The 22,366-nt window shown below is 41.6% G+C and overlaps 1 pseudogene; it reads right to left on the minus strand.

Moving 5' to 3' along the window:
- Window positions 1-499: 499 nt before the first annotated feature.
- LOC141249761 (uncharacterized) lies at window positions 500-5,262 on the minus strand (annotated as a pseudogene).
- Between the last annotated feature and the right edge of the window lie 17,104 nt (window positions 5,263-22,366).

Raw genomic sequence — 22,366 nt, forward strand, 5'->3', positions numbered from 1 at the left:
GCTCTATGAGTTTGCAAACACCAAGTCTAATAAGCTTGACATAGACAAATCACTAGAGTAAATACAAGCAATCCGCTCGATCACACACATGAGTTCAAAAGCTCTCTTTGCAAGGGAGAAAACAACAATGTTTTAATCAATTCTGATCTAGCCGAAATAAGAGTGCCAAGGGGGGATTAAATAGGTTGACTAGCCGGCCCTTGGTCTGTAAAACGCATGCCTAAATGTTTTGAAATAAAAGAAGCCACACGGCTTAAAACAAGTCATAAAATGCAATTGTCTAAGTGCTAAAAAGGGGAAAGATAGGTAAGGTCTTCAATCCATCTTCTTGGACTCAAAAGTGAGTAGAGTCCTAGTTTTAACCAATGTGTCTTCAACTTCCATAGGGTTACCTTGAAGGCTGAATTGAGTGACAAATGTAGTTAAGTCTTCTTGTAGTTTCTTGGCTCTTGACCTTGTGATTGGACCGTCTATGGTAGGTTCTTCCATAGGAGTGTCTTCAAAGGGATGGTCCTCCATCACCCTCCCCTCCTTGGAAAGGATTCGACCATGAATCTTGTGTTGTGCCCTCATGTTCTTCACAGAGTGTAAGATCAACCACATTGAAGGTAACACTAACACCATAGTCATCTGATAGGTCCACAACATAAGCATTGTCACCTACTCTCCTTAGGATCTTGAATGGTCCTTCACCCCTTGGAGCTAGTTTAGAGGCTCTCTTTGTAGGGAATCTCTCCTTACGCAAGTGCACCCACACCAAGTCTCCCGGTTTGAAGATCACTCTTCTCCTTCCTTTGTTGTTCCTTGCGGCCACATCATGCCCTAGTTGATCCAACCTCAGCTTTGTCTCTCATGTAACTCCTTAATGAACTCCACCTGTTTTTTTGCATCAAAATCTACTCGTTCCTTCATAGTAAACGGTACAAGATCTAGTGGGTTAAGGGATAATACCATAGACACATTCAAAAGGACTTAGAGTTGTGGAAGAATGTTTTGCCCTATTATATGCAAATTCAGCGTGTGGCAACACATGTTCCCATGACTTTAAGTTCTTCCTAATGATTGTCCTTAGGAGGGTACCAAGTGTTCTATTGGTAACCTCAGTTTGACCATCGGCTTGAGGATGACTTGAAGTAGAAAACAAGAGTTTCTACCAAGTTGTCCCAAAGAGAACACCAAAAGTGACTCAAAAACTTAGTATCCCTATCACTTACAATTGTCCTAGGAATCCCATGTAGTCTCACCACTTCTCTAAAGAAAAGAGTAGACACATGTGAAGCATCATTAGTTTTGTGATAAGGGATAAAGTGAGCCATCTTAGAAAACCTATCTACAACCAAAAAAATTGAGTCTCGGCCCTTCCTAGTCTAGACAGTCCTACAATGAAGTCCATACTTATATCTAGCCAAGGAGAGGAGGGTGTAGGTAGTGGTGTGTAGAGTCCATGGGGTTGCACTTTAGAATTAGCTTTCAAACATTCTAAACATCTTTTAAGTACATGCTCAACATCTTTTAACATATGAGGCCAATAGAAATGTTCTCTAAGCATAGCATAAGTTTTGTCACGGCCAAAATGCCCCATAAGGCCTCCCTTGTGTGATTCCTCAACAAGCAAGAGCCTTATGAGCACTTAAGTATGAAAATTTTACTTGCCCTAAAAAGGAATCCATCAAACAAATAGAAACACTTATCATAGGACCCTTTTTCTAGGCAATGTCTATAGATCTCCCCAAAATCAGAATCACAAGCATAAAGTCCTAGCACCTTAGAATCAAGTTTAACAATCAAAGTATGTCTCCTAGAGAGGGCGTCGGCCACTATGTTATCCTTTCCTTTCTTATACTTGATTATGTAAGGAAATGTTTCTATAAATTCCATCCAACGAACATGACGCCTATCTAACTTATCTTGTCCTCTTAGATGCTTTAATGACTTATGATCCGTGTGTATTACAAATTCACTTGGCCAAAGATAGTGTTGCCAAGTTTTCAAGACCCTAAAAAGTGCATATAACTCTCTATCATAGGTAGAATAGTTAAGACACATACCTTTGAGCTTTTCACTAAAGAAGGCTATGGGTCTACCTACTTGCATTAACACACCACCAATACCAATACCTGAGGCATCACATTCTACTTCAAACGGTTTTGCAAAGTTTGGTAGAACTAGGAGAGGGTGCATTGGTCAATCTGATCTTGAGCTCTTCAAATGCCGCCTCTTGTGCCTTGCCCCATACAAATGGTGTGTGTTTCTTGGTAAGCTCAGTGAGTGGCGAAGCTATGGTGGATAAGTCCTTCACAAATCTCCTATAGAAGCCGGCAAGACCTTGAAAGCTCCTGATTTGCCCAACATTGGTAGGTGTAGGCCACTCCTTGATTTCCTTGACCTTCTCTTGATCAACTTCCAAGCCTCTTGAGCTGACCACAAACCCTAGAAAGATCACTTCATTAGTGCAAAAATCACATTTCTTTAAATTAGCATAAAGTTGATCAAGTCTAAGTGTGCATAATACTTCCCTAAGGTGTTGTTCATGCTCTTGTAGAGATTTGCTATAGATGAGGATGTCATCAAAGTAAACTACTACAAACTTCCCAATATAGCTTCTTAGGACATAGTTCATCAACCTCATGAATGTAGAAGGGGCATTAGTAAGACCAAAAGGCATGACAAGCCACTCATAAAGCCCAAACTTGGTCTTGAAGGCTGTTTTCCACTCATCTCCCTCCTTCATTCTGATTTGGTGATAGCCACTTCTCAAATCTATCTTAGAAAACAAGGTAGCACCATGCAATTCATCAAGCATATCATCAAGTCTAGGGATAGGGTGACGATACTTGATTGTGATGTTGTTTATGGCACGACAATCTACACACATTCTCCAAGAATTGTCCTTCTTTGGCACTAATAGAACCGGCACGGCACATGGTGACTTACTTACCCTTACATAACCCTTGTTGAGAAGCTCTTGCACTTGATCTTCCACTTCTTTGCTCTCTTGAGGGTTCATCTTGTAGGCCGGTCTATTTGGCAATGAGGCTCCCAGGATTAGGTCTATTTGATGTTCAATTCCTCTAAAGGTGGTAGCCCTAATGGTAGCTCTTCCGAGAACATGTCCTTGTACTCTTCAAGTAAATTCTGGATTGATGGGGGCAGAGTGGTGAGGTTGCCTTCAGCACTATCAAGGGTGTGCTTCTTTGGCTTGATCAATGTCATGACTAGTGTCAATGGGTAGACACATCTCCTCTATCTCAGCCTTGGACGACAGTATCATGTTGCCATTGCTCATCTCCTCTTCTTGCACCTTCTCTTTGGCCTTAGTCTTCTCAAACTCTTGAGCAACCTGTAATGGAGTCATAGGACACAAGGTAATAGATCTTCCATGTAACTTGAACATGTGTTTGTTAGTATAGCCATCATGAGTAACTTTCCTATCAAATTGCCACGGTCTACCTAGTAATAGATGACAAGCATTCATAGGAACTACATCACATAACATAGTATCTTGGTAGGAGCCTATCTTAAAAGCTACATTCACTTGTTTGGTTACTCTCAATTCACCACATTCATTCATCCATATTAGCTTATAAGGCCGTTTGTGTGAAGTAGTAGGGAGTTGTAACTTGGACACTAAAGTAGTACTAGCTATGTTAGTACAACTACCTCCATCTATGATCATATTACACACTTTTCCTTTAACAAGACACCTAGTATGAAATAGATTATCTCTTTTACTAGTTTCTTCCATAGTTGCTAACACATGCAAAGTTCTCTTGCAAATAAGGCTATCTCCATGTTCATACTCTAATTCCTCACTATGATCTAGGTCATTATCATGCTGAATTTCAGTTTCAATGCAAGGTTCATCTTCATTATCACTACAAGAATCAAAATGACCTAAGTGATCTACAATCATTGTTCTCCTATTAGGACAGTCCTTCATCATATATCCTTTACCTTTGCACTTAAAACATTCAATTTGACTAGACTTATTAGGGAGATTAGAGTTAGAGACATTCCCTTCTGTTCCTTGACTTGTGAAGGGTGGCCGAGATGCTTGACTTGAGGTGTTGTTTGAGCTAAACTCCTTTCTAGGACCAGATTGATCCTTTCTTCCTTGCTCTCACTTGTAGGGTGTGCTCTTAGGGTTAGGCTTCCAATTGGAGTTGCTAGATTGCCCACGGCTTGTAGTGTAGTTGCTCTTGGACTTAAGCCTCTTCTCTATCTTGATTGCATTGTGAAGTAGATCCACGACTGTCCTACAAGGATACATGTCTACTTCATAGGAAATGTTAGAATTGAGGATTCTTAAGTACCTTGCAATAGTGGAGTCTTCATCTTCTCTTACTCCATCCTTGAGCATAGCATGTTGCATGGCATTGTAGGCTTCTTCTACACTCATACTTCCTTGTTTAAGGCTCTCCAATCTCATCCTAAGTTCTCTTGTGTAATAGGGAGGCACAAATCGATTTCTGAGCAATACCTTCATTTGCTCCCAAGTGTGGACGGGTTGATCAAGGTTCCTAGCTCTCTCTTTGACTAAGTTGTCCCACCAAGCTAGGGAAAAGCCTTTGAACTCTAGGGTAGCTAGTTGTACCTTTCTTTGCTCGGGGAAATTGTGGCATGTCCAAATCTGCTCCACCTTGGTCTCCTATTCCATGTAAAGATCAGCGTCACTAGTTGCTTCAAATGTAGGGTTCTTCACCTTGACTCTTCCCAATCCATCTTGATCAGGCTCTCTCCTCCTAGCTTGGAAACCTCTTTGGTGTGCCCTTCTCCAATCCTCATATTCATCAATGGCTTCATCTTCATCCTGAAATTCATCAACTCATGGTGTCTAAAAGGGTTAGGAGATCTAGGATTAGAATGTTCTTCCCTTAGACACCGAGGAATGTGTATAGTTGGAGGGTACATAGGGTTTCTCCTAGCTTGTGGGTCTGAATTTGGAAGGTTAGGGACATTTCCTCTAAGTAGATTCTCAGCCCTAAGCATAGCCTCTCTTCTTGCTTCCTCATATTTTTCTTCTTGTGTGGGGAGTGGTGCTCGGCCATCTTGGTTAGAATTCTGACCAGGCTCCATGTGGGTACCTAAAAGAATGGGTCTAGGTGCGGATTGGCCCTTGAGGATGTTCATGTCGGCTGTGAGGGAGTTGATGCTATCCGTGAGGCTCTTAAGGATGTTAAAGACCTCCGGTTGTAGAGGTGTTGGACTCCTTGTATTGGCCCTCTCATTGCCTTCCTCTTCATGATCCCTAGGGTTATACATGATCAAAACAAACAAACACTAAAATAGATTGATAATAACAACTCTCAATTGTTTCCCAAATCAAGTGTTTGATCACACAACTCTCTTGTTGCTTGTACTTCTCTAACTTGATGTTGATTTGTCAAGATCAAACCTTTCAACCTAGTGCTTAGTCGAGTCAAGAGTTCAAATCAGTTCGAAACAAAAATATGAAGTCACCCCTCTCGGATTGCTAGAATGAGAAAGCAACCTAGTGTTTAAGCACAAATTTAAGCCTTAGAATAGGTGATTACCTTTAAGTCGGGTCTGAATTGAGTCAAGAAGGCCCTCGGACTTGTCTAGCCTTGTCAAACCTTGATGAATGTGGAGCTAAGGACTAGATGGATAAGGTCAAAGGGTAGGCTCAAGGGCTCATGGCAATCCCTTGTTCTCCTTCTTCAAAGTTGTCTCGGAAAGGACTTACTAAACCGGTTCTGGAGTATTAGATCAACTATGAGGTATTAGAACCCGGTTCGTTTCCTTAGACCGATTTATAACTGTAATTAGGACTTACTAACCCGAGTGGAGAGAAGAACCGGATTAAAAACAAAGAAACTGAGCCGGTCTAGTAACGGCTTACTAACTCGGGTTGAGGGGTTAACCGGTTTAAAAGACTCCGAGCCGTCCTAAATAACTGCTTAATAACTCGGGTTGAGGCACTAACCAGTTTAATAGACCATGAACCATCCTAATTCTCCGGTTTCTTTTTCTTTTACTTGGTCCGCCTGATTTTGTACTTAAAAGATCTTGTCTTTTTTATTTTCTTTCTTTTGAATTTAAATTAATTGAATTAAAATAAATAAAAGGAATATCTATTAATTGGAGGCATAAAATGAGGAATATTCTGCTGCAAATCCCACGTGCAAATCTGATTCAAAACATGCCGGATTTTTAGGGAGGGCAGTTGAGGTGGTTACCTAAACGTGGGGGAGTGGATGGTTGGGCAATTAATTGTATTTTCTTCTGAATTTAGGCCCTAGTAACCGTCCCTCTTGCTGCACACTCAAGAATAATGAAGAACATCAAGAACAATTGAAGAACACCAACACAACACCGCTGGTAAGATCTTCGTCTTCTTTGATTTTCGCAAGGCCAATGGGGTGTTTATGGCTGAGGCATTTGAGAAGGATGAGACCACGCCTACTACCCTTCTTCCTCTCAATTCAAGCCGTCCTCTAGGTGTTCAAACCTACACACAATATCCTCATAAAAATCAGAATCTCTCGGAATTGACTCAAACTCAACACATAAACCAGAAATGGTTAGATTGATGTTCCAATTGAGTTTTGAGGGTGTGTATGGAGTCAGCCGGCTCTGATACCACTTGATGCATCCCTACTTGAGCTATGACCGATCTAGACCTCCATAAGAACACACAAACACAATCAACAAGCTTCAACATAATCGGAATTACAAAACAGAATTGAATATGCAAAATAGAATTGAATATAACACGGAAATGGAAGGGAAATCAGACGAGATAGAAGGTGATTGAAACCAAGTGCAATCAACAATGAGACCAAAGGCTTGATGGCCTAAAACCGGGTTGTAATTCTGCACGAAACCCCAATCCTACAACCCTACACAACCTTCACGTGGAGGAGGCACAAGGAGGAGCTTTATGAGTTTGAAAACACCAAGTCTAATAAGCTTGACATAGACAAATCATCTAGAGTAAATACAAGCAATCCGATCGATCAAACACATGAGCTTAAAAGCTCTCTTTGCAAGGGAGAAAACAACAATGTCTTAATCAATTCTGAACTAGCCGAAATAAGAGTGCCAAGGGGGGCTTAAATAGGTTGACTAGCCGGCCGTTGGTCTTTAAAACACATGCCTAAATGTCTGGAAATAAAAGAAGCCAACACAGATTAAAACAAGTCATAAAATGCAATTGTCTAAGTGCTAAAAAGGGGAAAGATAGGTAAGGTCTTCAAGCCATCTTCTTGGACTCAAAAGTGAGTAGAGTCCTAACTTTAACCAATGTGTCTTCAACTTCCATAGGGTTACCTTGAAGGCTGAACTGAGTGACAAATATAGTTAAGTCTTCTTGTAGTTTCTTGGCTCTTGACCTTGTGATTGGACCGTCTATGGTAGGTGCTTCCATAGGTGTGTCTTCAAGGGATGGTCCTCCATCAATTTTGAAGCCGGAACGACAACTGATTTTTTCTCTACAATTACTTTTCTTTTCTTTTTTAGAATAACATGTAGAATATACATAAAGTATATTTATATTAAGTAAAATAACAAAAAGGAAAAGGGGGGCTAAGATGACGAGGGACAATATATAATATCAGTTGTTCATTCACTTGATGATTAACGAATATAGAGTTTAAAAAACTCAATTAAGAGTTCGACAAGTTCATATGTTCTTTATGTTTAGGAAACTCTCTTAAATTGATAAAGAAGCTCCAACACACAAGAGTTGCAAGACTAACAATGATTGGAGTCAGTCAAGAAGAAGGCGCTTGGAGCACTGACGTCGCCAACATCCAATGGTCGTCGATAGCACGGCAAGCCAAGAAAACATCGAAGAAAGGTCATTTTCGACTCCTAGGGTTGCCCTCAACGGAGAGGAAAACTAAAGCGTGTCTGCTGCTAATCGTGTGGAGCCATCCTTGATGACATGTCATCTACCAATTCTAAAGATTATACGAGAGTAGATAATTTCAAAACCAAACATTACAATCCATGAATATTTTATAAGAGTTGTTAATGGGATTTGTTTCATTTAAAAGTCTATTTTTAGCAGTTTCTTAATTTTTAGATTGACTATTAGTTCTATTATTAGATTAGAAGGATACATATACAAGTCTTGCTTAGTTATTTAAAAAATCATATTTGTCATTGCTTACATAACTTTACGCACTTTTATCAAAGAGCATTCTTTGAGAGAGAAGTCTGATAATTTTAGAATACTTGCGTAGTTTTTATTGTCTATGCCAAGCCTCCTTCTAATGCTTAGCCTCTGAAGCCTCTGAGTTATGTTGTACTGCAAAAGGTTTCCACATTGTTCCGCATAGTTCTCATCTTCTATTCGAGTTCCGTCATCGTTTGTGTTGGTTCTTTTTCCATATATCATTATATTGTTTAGTTTCTTAGTTCATCCTAATTTCCACTTTTTCATTTTGCATTCATAAACCTAATCCATCATTTTGGATTCTCTCTTGAGGTTTGGTGTATAGATTAACTTTCACAACTTAATCCTATATCAGAAGAGATATTTAGAAATACCAAAGATTTGATGTCTTTGCTTAAGTATTGTATTAGGAACACCTAAAACAACACATAAGTTATAAGGAATAATAGAGGACAACGAGATTAATGGTGACTTTCTAAGGAACAATGGTTATGGCTTGTGAGGAAAATATGAAAATTCATATTCAATAGTAAGATAATGGGTTAGGATGCTAAAGTAAATTGGAAATTTATTTATGGAACAAGATATCATTAATGAAAACATAAGATTTAAGGAAAGTCGTAATTGAAGATAGTATTTGAAGGAGAAGATATGATGTATTTATGGGGTAACATATCTTATTAGACTGTAAATAAATCATTATTTCAACATTCTTTGAAGATCTGTAAATACAAGGTAATGGTGGCCTAGTTTAATTAATGTTGTTCCTAAGAGAGAGAAAAGGAGAAATCAAGAAGCGACGGTCTTAGGAGTCATTAAGGATTATACCTATTCATAAGAGAGCGAAGAAACAATCCTTGAGATTTCAAGAGACGATATATCAAGGTTTTAAGCTTATAGGAATGACGGAGCACCATTTCTACATCGTGGAGGGTTACATTCTTTAAGAGTTTGTATGAGCAAGGTGATTAAGGTAACTTTCATGTGGTATGGGTTGGACCCAATAAGAAGGGCTCAAAAGAATGTAGAGAGAAATTAGCCCATCAAGGAAGAAGGTGAGGCCCAAGAAAGGGTGATGCCTATAAATAGGGGATTAAAAGGTGAAATTTGACTAATAACTATTTAGTTGACAATTAGCAGTAATTTGAGAACTCTCTCCTTACACTTCGTATACATTTGCACACAGAACGCGTCACGCAACTTATATTATTCTATTTCGTATAGCCTGATTTCATGAATGAAATCTAACTTGAGCGTCGGAGAGTCAAATCCAGAGGCCTCCCTCCTCTGGGTTTGATACACAGGTACACGAAGCCCAATACACGAAGCCTATTACAACACGAAGCCCATTACAAATACTAAGCCCTCTTCAACACGAAGATCATCCTCAACTTCACGAAGAGCAGTTCCAAACCACCCTCAAGCAATCAAAGCCCTCGCATAGAGTGTTGACTACACGAAGTTTTCCGGGCTCCAACACTGGCGCCGTCTTTGGAAATATTCTCAAGAGATTAAGACGTTTTTTTCGCGATTGTAAGATTAGAAGGCCTTCCAAGTGACAGTGACAGCGTCCGCGGACAACAATCAACCACCACTCTACATTCCAATTACGTGTGAGTGTCTCAAGAGGAGTTTGAGGGCTTCCAGGACTGGAAGGAATACATGGAGAATCATATCCGTTACTCAGACGGGTCCCGCCGTGGCAGAGACACGGATGAAAGCACCTCCTCCGATTACTACTCACATAATACGTACACGGATACGTACCATTACTATGACCACACACCATACAGTCCAGAGCACATGCGTGGTCTAGAACGCCCACGGTTTCCACCACAGCCCTAGCCGTCTCATGAACATCCGTTCTATGAGCCTCGCGCAAGAACGCCAATGTACGCTAATGGCCCACATCCTTTCCCTCATAACCCGCCCCTTTTGCCTCATAGCCCATACTTTCCATGTATGCTCCCAGGCAGCCTTGCGAGGCATCCACAATCTTCGCAGAGCACATAACGCGAACAACCATACGCGGCGACTTCAAGTACCCGGCAGTGAAAGATTACACGGGTAAGGAAGATCCCACTGAACATGCCAGGCGGTACCGATACGCCATGCTCGTGAGCAACGCAGATGACGCGACAATGTGCAAGGGCTTCCCGAATACCCTATCCGGAGCGGCTCTGAGCTGGATTCTAGGCCTCCCCAAGGGTGTCATAAATAGCTTTGCGGATCTTGAAAGTAGGTTCCTCACACACTTCAGCGCCTCGCGAAAGTAGGAAGTTTTTATGCAGCACACCGTGAGCATCCAACAGGGCCCGGACGAATCCCTGGCTGATTATGTAGCAAGACTCACATCCTTTGTTATTCAGGCCAGTGATTTTAAAGATGACACGACACGCTATGCATTTCTTCGCGGTTTGTGTGACAAGACAAAATTCAAGGATAGAATGAGTAGGAAGAAGGGAATCACGTATGAAGGGATGTTGAAAGGGCCTATGAGCAAATTCAGGGTGAGATGATAACGGACCAAGGCTCGCGTAGACAGGGTCAGAAAGGCAACCAAACCTGGGGTCCGAAAAGGCATCACAACCAGAGCCGGTCAAGGAAGCCGGATTATGACACGCGAGCAAACGTGCAACCAAGAGATCAACAAGGGAGGTTCCAAGCGCAAAATCTTATGGCCAATGTCACCCATGGAAGTGGCCAACGAGGGAAGAGAGCAATGGAACGGAGACCGGTGTGGTGTGAGAGGCATAACACCACAAGTCATGATTCCTCAGATTGTCGCTCTATCAGACAAGACGCAAACATGGAGAATCGACAAGTGATGGCCGCACATCAAACCGAGGCGAACCCTCCACGCCGTGAGCAGACCAATCATGGTCCAGCCCAGCATTTCCCTCAACCTGATGGTTTTGTGGGGGGCGGAACAATGGAGAGCATGCAATGCAACACCTCCGTCGGGAAGGCCCATCATGCTCGTGAAAGAGGAAAAGCGAGAGCCGTATCAGATGACGTTCAGTGAGAAAGATGTAAATGAATAGGCCATGCAAAGTGTAGATCCTCTTGTGATTCACATACAGCTCGACACAGAAATATGTGAAGAGAGTCAGACACAGGTAGCGCGGCAAATATTTTATACTGGGACGCCTTCGAGAAACTGGGTATTGATAAAAGCCAACTAAGGCCGACACAATGCAACCTCGTAGGGTTTACAGGTGATTCGGTGAAAGCGTCTGGGGCAATCACCCTGTAAATGATCCTCAGAGATTCAGGAGGGCCAAGAAGGCAGTGTTTTGTTGATTTTCTTGTCATTCCAATGACATCTTACAACGCGATCATCGGTCGTGACTCGCTGACAAGGTTTGAAGCAACCGTCTCAATCAACCATTTCTGTGTGAAGTTTTCGACAATATGTGGCACAGGAGTTGCACACGGAAACCAAGAGGAGAGTCAAACTTGTTATCACTCCACAGAAAAGGGCAAACAGAAAGCAGATAACACCAGCCAGGTATACATAAACTCTCCTGATGACGAGGAAGCGAAGTTGGATCCGCGAATGCCAGCCTTTTTAGATACCCAATCCCAAGTACCAATATCCCTCGTGAAGGACACCATTGCCCCATTTGAGTCTGACCACGAGAAGTTGTTTATCGGGAGAGGGTTGCAACCCTCGGTGACGAGTGGGATTGTGAAGCTTTTGTCAGGTTCGCGTGATGTCTTCGCCTGGACACCTCGCGATCTCAAGGGAATTCCTCCATAAGTAATGAGCCATTCTTTGGCCATCCACCCGGACTCAGTACCAAAGTGACAACATAAAAGGAAACAGGCAGGGCCTAAAAACGTGGCTGCGGGAACAGAGTTAGCGAAGCTCCTCAAGGCAAGATTTGTGGAGCCAGTTCAGTACCCCAAATGGCTCGCAAATGTTGTAATGGTGCCCAAGAAGGACACCGGAAAATGGCGCATGTGTGTGGACTTTACATACTTGAACAAAGCCTGTCCGAAAGACAGTTATCCATTGCCCGCCATCGACCAACTTGTTGATTCCACCGCTGGGCATGAGGCATTGAGTTTTCTTGACCCCTACTCAGGGTATAACCAAGTGCCCATGAACCCCGTAGATACCGAGCACACTGCTTTCATCACTAACATGGGAACTTTTTGCTACAAAGTGATGCCATTTGGGTTGAAGAACGCGGGGGCTACTTTCCAGCGTCTCATTGACAAAATCTCCAGAGGAATGATGGGGAAAACCGTGGAAGCGTAAGTAGACGACGTCGTTGTTAAGAGCAAGAAACAAGAGGACCATGTACGCGATTTGTCAGAGGTATTTGAAACTTTGCGAAGGTACGGGATGAGTCTAAATCCCGATAAATGTGTCTTTGGAGTAACAAAAGGGAAGTTCATGGGGTTTCAGATCAGCAATCGAGGGATTGAGGTTAACCCCGCGAAGGTCAAAGCGGTTCTTGATATGGCACCATCGCGAAGTATCAACAAAGTTCAAAGGTTCATCGGATCTGTGAACTACTTGGGAAGATTCTGCGCGAAGCTCTTTGAGAAAAATTTGCCATTCTTTGATGTGTTGAGGCGGCCAAAAAAATTCCAGTGGACAAACAATTGACCAGAGGCATTCGCGGGGCTCAAAGAGCACCTCACCCAGTTTCCGACATTGTCATCCCCCATCCCATGCGAGAGCTTACAGTTGTACATTTCAGCAAGTGAGAAGGCAGTAAGCGCAATGTTAACTCGCAAATCACAGAAACCTGTCTATTTTGTGAGTAAAGCATTACTCACCACGGAAAAACACTACGCCCCAGTAGATAAGGCTGTCTTCGCGTTGGTTGTTGTAGCGCGTAGATAGAGACCATATTTCCACGCGCACACCATCCAGGTATTAACTAATCTTCCTTTGCACAACCTCCTCCACAGGCCAACGACCTCCGGAAGACTTAAGAAGTGGGTGATTGAGCTGTCTGAGTTTGACATCGAGTACAGGCCAAGGCCGGCCATCAAAGCGCAAGCATTAGCAGATTTTATTGTCAAAACCAGTTTTCGTGAAGTTATCAGTGACACCAATGAGAAGACCTGGAAATTATACATGGATGGGGCCGTAAACGCAGAGGGTTGAGGGGCAGGCATAGCTCTCTATTCACCAGACGGGATAGTTCATAAACATGCAATTAATTTGAACTTCGTCGCGACCAATAACGAGGCTGAGTATGAAGCATTGATAGCAGGGATGGAGATCGCGTTGGCAAATTCAGTAGAGAGCGTGGAATGCTTTTGCGATTTTGAGGTAGTAGTACAACAGATGCAAGGGGTATACAAAGCCAAGACTGATAACCTACCTAAATATCTAGCAAGGGCTGAGACCCTCCGCTCTCTGTTCAAGCAATTCTTGCTCACGGTCATCCCTCGCGATAAGAATGAGGAAGTAGACAATCTCGCGAAGATGTCATCGAGATTAAGGCTGAAGGAAGAAAGTAGAGAGTCTAAACCCGTATGGACGTGACAGAGTGATGATCGATCTATAAGGCTACTGTTTGAAATAATGGCCATAGATATGGCCGTTGATGACTGGCACATTCCAATCTTGAAATATCTAACTGACGGTATTGTCCCGGAAAATCCTTGAGAGAGACGTAAGCTAGAAGTGTAGGCCGCGTGTTTCTACATCAATAGAGATGGAATTTTTAGAACCGGAACTGGCGAACCGGGACGGAACCGGGGCCGGTTCCATGGAACTGGGGGTTTTCCGGTCCCGGTTCCATGCAAAATTAATTAAATAATTTTTTTTAAACTAGAAAACCGGCGGTTCGGAACCGGGAGGGAACCGGGGAACCGGCGGTTCCTAGGCCTAGCCGGTTCCGGAACCGGCCCATCTCTATACATCAACCAAGGAGAGTTGTACAAAAGGGGGTTCATGAGCAGGGAGTTGCGGTGTCTTTCGGTGGAAGATGGTAGAAATATGATCGTTGAGCTGCATGTTGGCCTATGCAGAACATATGCCGGGTGGAGAGAACTGGTATACAAGGCCTTACGCCAGGGACATAACTGGTTATCTATGAGAAAAGACGCGCTTAAGTATGCACGCGAATCTCAGGCATGCCAGCGTCATGCACCGGCATCCCATCAGCCGGGGGTAGAAATGCAGATCATGGCGGGTCCATTCCCTTTCGCGATGTGGGGTTTGGATTTATTGGGACCTTTCTTGCCAAAAGCACCAGGACAGTTGGAATTCATAATCGTGGCGATAGATTAATTCACAAAATGGATTGAGGCCATACTGCTCATGAATACGACCGTCGCCAACGTCAAGAAATTTCTCTGGCAGAACATTATTTGCCGATACGGGTTACCCCATGAGATAATCACAAATAGGGGGCCACAGTTCAACACTCCAAAGCTCGTACAGTGGTGCGATGATCTTGGCGTTCGCCTCAAGTTCGTGTCGGTAGCACACCCCCATTGCAACGGCCAAGTAAAAGTTGTGAATAAGAGTATAGTCACCGATCTAAAGAAATGGTTAGATGGTGCGCGGGGGAAATGGGAGGAGGTCCTCCCACTAGTCTTATGGGAAAACCGCACTACCAGTAAAAAGGCAACAAGCAAAACCCCATTTGTGTTGGCTTACGGAATAGAGGCAGTCGTCCCAATAGAACATCTCTTCCCCAATGATAGAATGTTGCATTTTGATAGCGTCACGAATGGAGAAAAAATGCAGATGGAGCTCCATCTACACGAAGAAGTCAGGTCCATGGCCACTATTCGAGACGCTAATTACAAAGCCGGAGTTGCCAAATATTATAACAAGTCCATTAAGGTGAGAGGTTTTGCGAAGGGTGATCTCGTTCTACGCAAAACCGAAGGGGGCAAGTTGGACTCAGGCTGGGAGGGGCCATACATTGTGGATGACGAAATCACCCCGGTGGCATATAGGCTAAAGGACTTTATAGGTAACCGCATTGCGAATTCATGAAATGTGATGCGGTTACGGAGGTATTATCCTTGAATCCACACCCGTCAGGTATACTTCCTCCTCTAATATATTCGAATCTAAGTTATCAGGAAAACGATAGTACTAACTATATATAGTCGTTATTAGAAATTAAATAACACCTCATCAAACGGAGGAATAAGCTAGCTCTAGCATAATTCAGTACACGATACCCAAGGTATGATCTACCCCTCGTAAAAAACACACGTTATATGACAAATCAATAATCCTAACACCATAAACTTTGGTCTCAGAATAACAAGCCTTCGCCGCGCGAAGCACTCTAAAGTCGTATAAGCCTCCAGCGAGAAGGAGTAACGCCAAGTAAGCCTCCCTAGACCAGGAGCATTGATCAAATAAGACTTCATTAGAATGAAGCAAAAGCCTCCATTAGGAGCATTTATCGAAAAGCCTTCACGAGGGAGTGAAGCAGAAGTCTCCAGTAGGAGCATTTAGCAGATAAGCCTTCACAAGAGTGAAGCAAAAAGCCTCCGGTAGGAGCACAATCACTCAAAAAGGAGAAAAAGGTAACACACTCCTCCCATTATTCCAGTTCAACGAAAAATCCTGCATTTATCAAAAAATCCTCACCCTTTGCACCATCGCGTACAGAGGGGAATAGACCATTATCCACGGAAGCAAGAAGAAAAGAGAACGAGGCTTTACAACCTCAGACCTACAAGAAATATGCAGATCCAAGTAGCGCAAAACCAAGCAAAAACGCAAGAGGCCTTTACATCCGCAATGCAAATTAGGACAACGCGAAGAGTATCATACGAAGAATACAAGCAATACGAAAAAAATATTCTATTCCAGATAGACTACGTATTCATAATAGCAGCATCATTTCTTTTTTCAAATATTGCAAGAATGTAAAGAGATACTATTCCAAATGGCAATACAGTTCAGGAAAGATATTCGTTCATAAAATACATGCTTACTGTTCTTTGAGAACACAAAACAGTAAGGGGGTAGAGTGATAGAGTGTAGCAAGATAATAATCCAAAACATAATTCAATTACAAACTTCTAAAGAACAAACAAGCAAAAAATTCCCAGAACTTAGCGATTAAGAGAATTCACTTAGAATGATTCGAAGAGGTCGTCGGTGTAGGCGGCGGGCTTTCGAGAAAAACAACAACAAAGTTGGGCAGAAACTGGGTTTCTCGGGATTCACCCCACCGCCAAGGTTAAAAGCACGTATGTCCCAAGCTTCCAGGGGGTCCTCACCATCGTCGATAAAAGTGCCAGCAAGGGGAGGGACATACGGTGGAGGAAACAGATCATATCCCATACGATCCTCCTTATCCAACACAAAGCCCGTAATCCTTTTCCCCTCCAGCTGAGTCTTGGTCATAATGTGATAGAGAGAGAGGCGGTAGCTGCCGTCGTAGGAGGCACGATAAGCCCCGCAATAGACGACTACGTACTCGTGGACAGCCTGGAAATGAGCATCTCTCACCTCTCTCCCGTTCTGAGCTTTCATGGCGGCAATCTCCTTAGCTTGTTGGGCCTTCAAATCCGTAATCTCTTTAGTATGCTGGGCCCGCAAGACATCCATCTCCTTGGAAACACGAGCAGATTCCTCCTCAGTGCAAACTCTACCTTTTTTCTCCTCGTTAACAACATCACTGTGATTTTCCTCATCCGAATCATGCGAGGCAGCCGTATAAATGAGTTGCATAGCCTGAATAACAGATTAATTAGTACAAAGATTTATAAGAACAAGTGCAAAAATGCAAAAACCCACCAAAAGCAATAGTTGTTCGCGAGAGACAACCCCATTGTCTAGTTCATCCTGAATGAGCGGAGGGAGAGAACGAAGAAGCTCAGGCACCATCAACATAAAAGCAGACTCTATAGAGGGAATCACATCGTCAGGAAGGCCTCCTCTGTAGGTTCGTGTTTATTAAGCCACTATTTTTCAATGTCTTCTAAGGTTCATTAAGTCTTAGATGCGCTTCTCAAGTATAGAATTGCGCTTTTATACTTGGAGATGCGCTTGACATGTGTAGAACACTTAGTAATTGATTTACTAAAGTCCTTAAACGCGGAAGAGGTCAGACAACAATAAGAGCGCGTTTTAAGTGTTTAAAGCGCACTAAGATTTGCACACAAAGAGTTTCCAAACGGTGAGAACCCTAAGTCACTAATTGACTCGGGATAAAACTCACCACTACTTTGTATTGATAGAAGAAGGTTACAACACTAGCTTCAACTCTCGAAGCTCACTCGTGAACTCTCTTCTTACAACACTTGCGTTCCGCTCTAGAACAATGGCACTTCACCTCTCTCTGATTACAACTGAGTTAACACTTAAGCTCTCCTAGCTTCTCTCTGAATTCCTCACTTTGTAATACCTAGAGTGAATGCTACAGTCCACTATTTATACACAGAACTTAAGCTACAACTCTCACTTAATTTCTTGTAACAAATTTAGACTTAGCAAGATGCCACCTCATCAATTCGTGCGCCTTGATCAAATTGCTAGAGATAATCAACCGCTTGGATTAATTTGGTTTTGTTCTTCAACTTGTTGATGCACGCCACCTCAGCAATCTGTGTCCACTGCGCTAAATAACTCCTCCACGCTGGTGATCCCTAGATATGCGTCTCAAAGCCTTCAAGTTCTTCTCACACCTCTTTTGCACGCAACTTGAATTCTCCCGCTCACCAGCCTTCCCTTGCATTTCGGCAGTTCTCTTCTGTTACAGCGTACACCCTGTGCTATGGTGGAACCTCGTGATCAACACTTCTTCAACTTCATTCAAGCGCATCTTCTATGCCTTAGAAGCTCGTCTATACTCACTTCTGGACTTGAATGGGATTTTTGAACGCCGCTTGCGAAACTTGCTTTCTTCGCTTGGTGTTAAGCGCGACTGAGACCAGTCAGAGCGCATCTCTAAGTGACTTAAGCGCATCCCAGCAGATATTACAATAATCTGGAAAGCTTAAAAACACTAAGAGATTAAACATATTAGTTTTTTATCATCAAAACAAAGAGAAATAGATTAAGCTTTAATAAGACTATCAAAGCTCAACTAACATCCTCTTTGTGAACTTGAGCCCGCTTCAAGAACCTTTTTGGCTTGAGATCCCTTCTTCTTGGGGGGTGGGCCCTTGATTTTCTTCCTCATACGCGAATCTCTAGCACCGTCGCCAGAAGGAGGCTTAGGATGAGAAGGTTGGGTGTCGTCCACGAGCCTTTGTTCGCGAGGAGCGCTGTCCACGCCTTCGGATGCTACGCCAATATCGTCCGACTTCTCCACACTCACAACTTTACCCTTATTATGCTTAACACCCACATTGCCCAGAGAGTCTAGAAGGAAGAAATAGCTCGCACCTACACGATAACAAGAAACATTAGACAACAATAAACACCTTTTTCCGAAAAACGAATAGTAGAGAAGATAACCAGGAGGAGGATGAGGAGGGTTGAGTCCCCTCTCTTCACAAAGTTTGTGGGTCACTTTGCGAACAAATACCTTGAGAGAAGAGGAGGGATAGTCCGTGTATTTGTCCAAATATTTGCGTTTAATGTCCTTGTCCACAAAGATATTCAGAAAATATAGACTCATTTGAATATGGTACGCGAAAGTGTCATCTGCGGGGGGACGAATCAGGAATCACTGTTTCTTCCACACCGTCTCATTCATATGCATTTTCCAATCCAAGGCTACCGAGGTACGCATAGAATATAAACCATAATTGCCTATGATCTTCTTCGACGAGTATACGAAGTTAAATCGCGAAGCCGAGGGTCTTGCTCCAATATCTTGAGATCGCATTGTATAGACCGTGATAGCCCGCCAAAACATCGGAAGAAGCTGAGTGGGACTCCATTGATTTGCCACTAAGTATTGCTTGACCCAGTGGCGGAGCCACAGGGGGGCCGAGGGGTCACCCGCCCCTCCGGTCCTCCGACAGAATCATAATATGTATGTATATAATTTTATAAGTTTGTAATATATTAAACAGTTTAACTAGAAAGACAAATAAGTTGTCTTTGTGTAGTGGTTAATGTCTAGTAGTTTATGTCAAGAGGTTATGGGTTCAAGTCTCATAAGCTCTCACTTGTACTCCTTTTTTTATCTTTTTAATTTGTGTATATATAGTATTTTTTAATTAATAGTTTTTTCATATTAATGTTTTTAACTTCTATTTTAAGCTATTATTATTATTATTTATCTTTTATAATTTTATGTATCATATATGTTGTAAATATACATTACTTAATTCTAATTTTTGTATATTGACTTTTAATTAAAAAATAACTTAATTCCTAGTATATAATATCTATATTAATTTAAATTTGTATTCTTTAATTTCTTCTCATTGAATTTTCCCTTTATTGTAACAATATAAATTTTATTTCAACTTAATCTACATAGATTAGTTTTCAATTAAACAAACAAAAATGAAAAGAATAATTTTTTATAAAGATCAAGTTTTAAACCGTTGAGTTTTTATTTCTTTATATATATTTGGCGTATCTTAAGCTTGTGATATAAATTCAAGTGTCACCATATTTGATGAAGAAATAAAGATCAAAGCCAAGCAAGCACTCGCATTTTGGAAGATGTCAAAACCGTTGAATCTGCCTATTCGACATATCATCAGTATTTTGGCTATATCTGGAGTTACAAACGTCCAATGGAGATCCATGAGTATTCATTGGAAATATAATAAAATTATCTATATTTCTTATATTGATGATGTGCGCTGAATTGGAACAAAAACGTCCAGAAAGCATTGTCTTTATGACAGTCCAGCTGAAGAGTTTCATTTAACCCACATACATTAAACCCGAAGAAGACCATGAAAGACTACACATTATTTGGATGGAAATATATGATATTCAATATATTTTATAGGTATAAATAATATTAAGACCCTTCACCTTGACCAAGAATAACTCTCTTCATTTGAATAGTCTTGTGAAACGGCCATAATAAATGACGAGCAACTAAAGAGACTCGCACCTTGTTTTGTATTTTCCTATTTATATTACTTTGTTTCTCTATTGTAATCATATTGAAGCTTAAGTATAAGCCAAGTGTTTTGAGAAGAAATCAAACTTTAGCTTTTACATCTTGTTTGGTGCGTCATATCCAAACACCTGAACTTCTTCTAGGTGCGTAATATCCTAGATCAAATTCAAGCTCTTCCTTCTTCAAGAGGTGAGTCATATCCTCGAGTAGAAGGTTGCTTATCTCTACTAAATCTTTGTTTAAATCTCTTGTTTCTTTTTACCGTAAGTAAAAAAACCAAAAAACCCCCAAATTCTCCATTAAACTCCCTAAAACCCTTATCTCAAAACAAGTTTCTATTGAAGTTGTTCTTGCTCTTGACCAGTAGAAAGATCCCTGGTTTAATTCTCATCATTTGGTATCAGAGCTTTTCAAGGCTTGAACAACATCATCATGAGTTACCCATTCACGGAAGAGATAACAATGGATGTGGTCGCGGAATGTGATCAACCACCGATATTTGAAGAGTATCTTGAAGAAGAGTTATTTGAAGCTCCTATGTTGGATGATGATTGCGGTTCTATTTTTCGTTCACTCCACTTGGATTCGAGGATGAATCCTCTTAAAGGAGGAGAGGATGATATGAATTAAAGTGTCACCCTATTTGATGAAGAAATAAAGATCAAAGCCAAGCAAGCACTCGCATTTTGGAAGATGTCAAAACCGTTGAATCTGCCTATTCGACATATCATCAGTATTATGGCTATATCTGGAGTTATAAATGTCAAATGGAGATGCATGTGTATTCATTGGAAAGATAATAAAATTATCTATATTTCTTATATTGATGACGTGCGCTGAATCGGAACAAACACGTCCAGAAAGCATTGTCTTTATGACAGTCCAGCTGAAGAGTTTTCATTTAACCCACATACATTAAACCCGAAGAAGACCATGAAAGACTACACATTATTTGGATGGAAATATATGATATTCAATATCTTTTATAGGTATAAATAATATGAAGACCCTTCACCTTGACCAAGATTAACTCTCTTCATATGAATAGTCTTGTGAAACAGCCACAATAAATGACGAGCAACTAAAGAGACTCGCACCTTGTTTTGTATTTTCCTATTTATATTACTTTGTTTCTCTATTGTAATCATGTTGAATCTTAAGTATAAACCAAGTGTTTTGAGAAGAACTCAAACTTTAGCTTTTACATCTTGTTTGGTGCGTCATATCCAAACACCTGAACTTCTTCTAGGTGCGTAAATTCCTAGATCAAATTCAGACTCTTCCTTCTTCAAGAGGTGAGTCATATCCTCGAGTTGAAGGTTGCTTATCCCTACTAAATCTTTGTTTACATCTCTTGTTTCTTTTCTCCATAAGTAAAAAAACCAAAAAAACCCCAAATTCTCCATTAAACTCCCTAAAACCCTTATCTCAAAACAAGTTTCTATTGAAGTTGTTCTTGCTCTTGACCAGTAGAAAGATCCTTGGTTTGATCCTCTTCAGCTTATTTATTTACTTTCAAATATGATTAAAATAATCAAACAATACTTTATAATATTCGAAATAATTATAAACAAATCATAATATTATAAATAACTAATGAGAACAAAAACAAAATAAGAGTCGCCCCTCCAAGAATAATTTTCTGGCTCCGCCACTGGCTTGACCCACGAAAGAAGGGGAAGTCGGAAGCCGCCTTCCATTGCATGCTTGTTAATCGTGAACCATCCATCAAAATTAAACGCCATACTGCATCGTTCTTCGGGGAGCGCCAGGATGGTGCCCTTCGGGAAGGGATATAGACTAGCGATTTTTTGAAGCATTGCGAGGGTCAAGACAGGATGTTCCCCCGCGAACTCGTTCCCCAAATCCTTCAGTTCGTAGCACCGGACGCGTCCAGTATAAATCTGCACGGGAGAGCACGGATCTTTGTAGCCTTCCGAGATCTCAACGCGAGGCTGAGCGAGGGTAGAGGTTCCGAGCTTAAGGACCTCCAACGCTTGTTCTCCTTGCGCGAAGGCAGAACGTATATGGACGACGTCATGGTCAGTGTTAGATGAGGAGGCGCTAGACGAAGATCTCGAACGCGAGTCGTCTGAAGAACTAGAACCTAAATTAATCATGAGTTAGTTCTCAGGAGTTTGATAAATATAAGGGATTCTCGTGAAATGTTATTTTACAAGGAAAGCTAGAATTTTCGCAAAAAATATATTTATCAATCCCGAGAAAAACTTGGATGCTT

The sequence above is a fragment of the Phyllobates terribilis genome, unplaced genomic scaffold (genome assembly GCF_046119375.1).
Source record: "Phyllobates terribilis strain yellow unplaced genomic scaffold, ASM4611937v1 Scaffold_5108__1_contigs__length_54356, whole genome shotgun sequence".
Lineage (NCBI taxonomy): Eukaryota > Metazoa > Chordata > Amphibia > Anura > Dendrobatidae > Phyllobates > Phyllobates terribilis.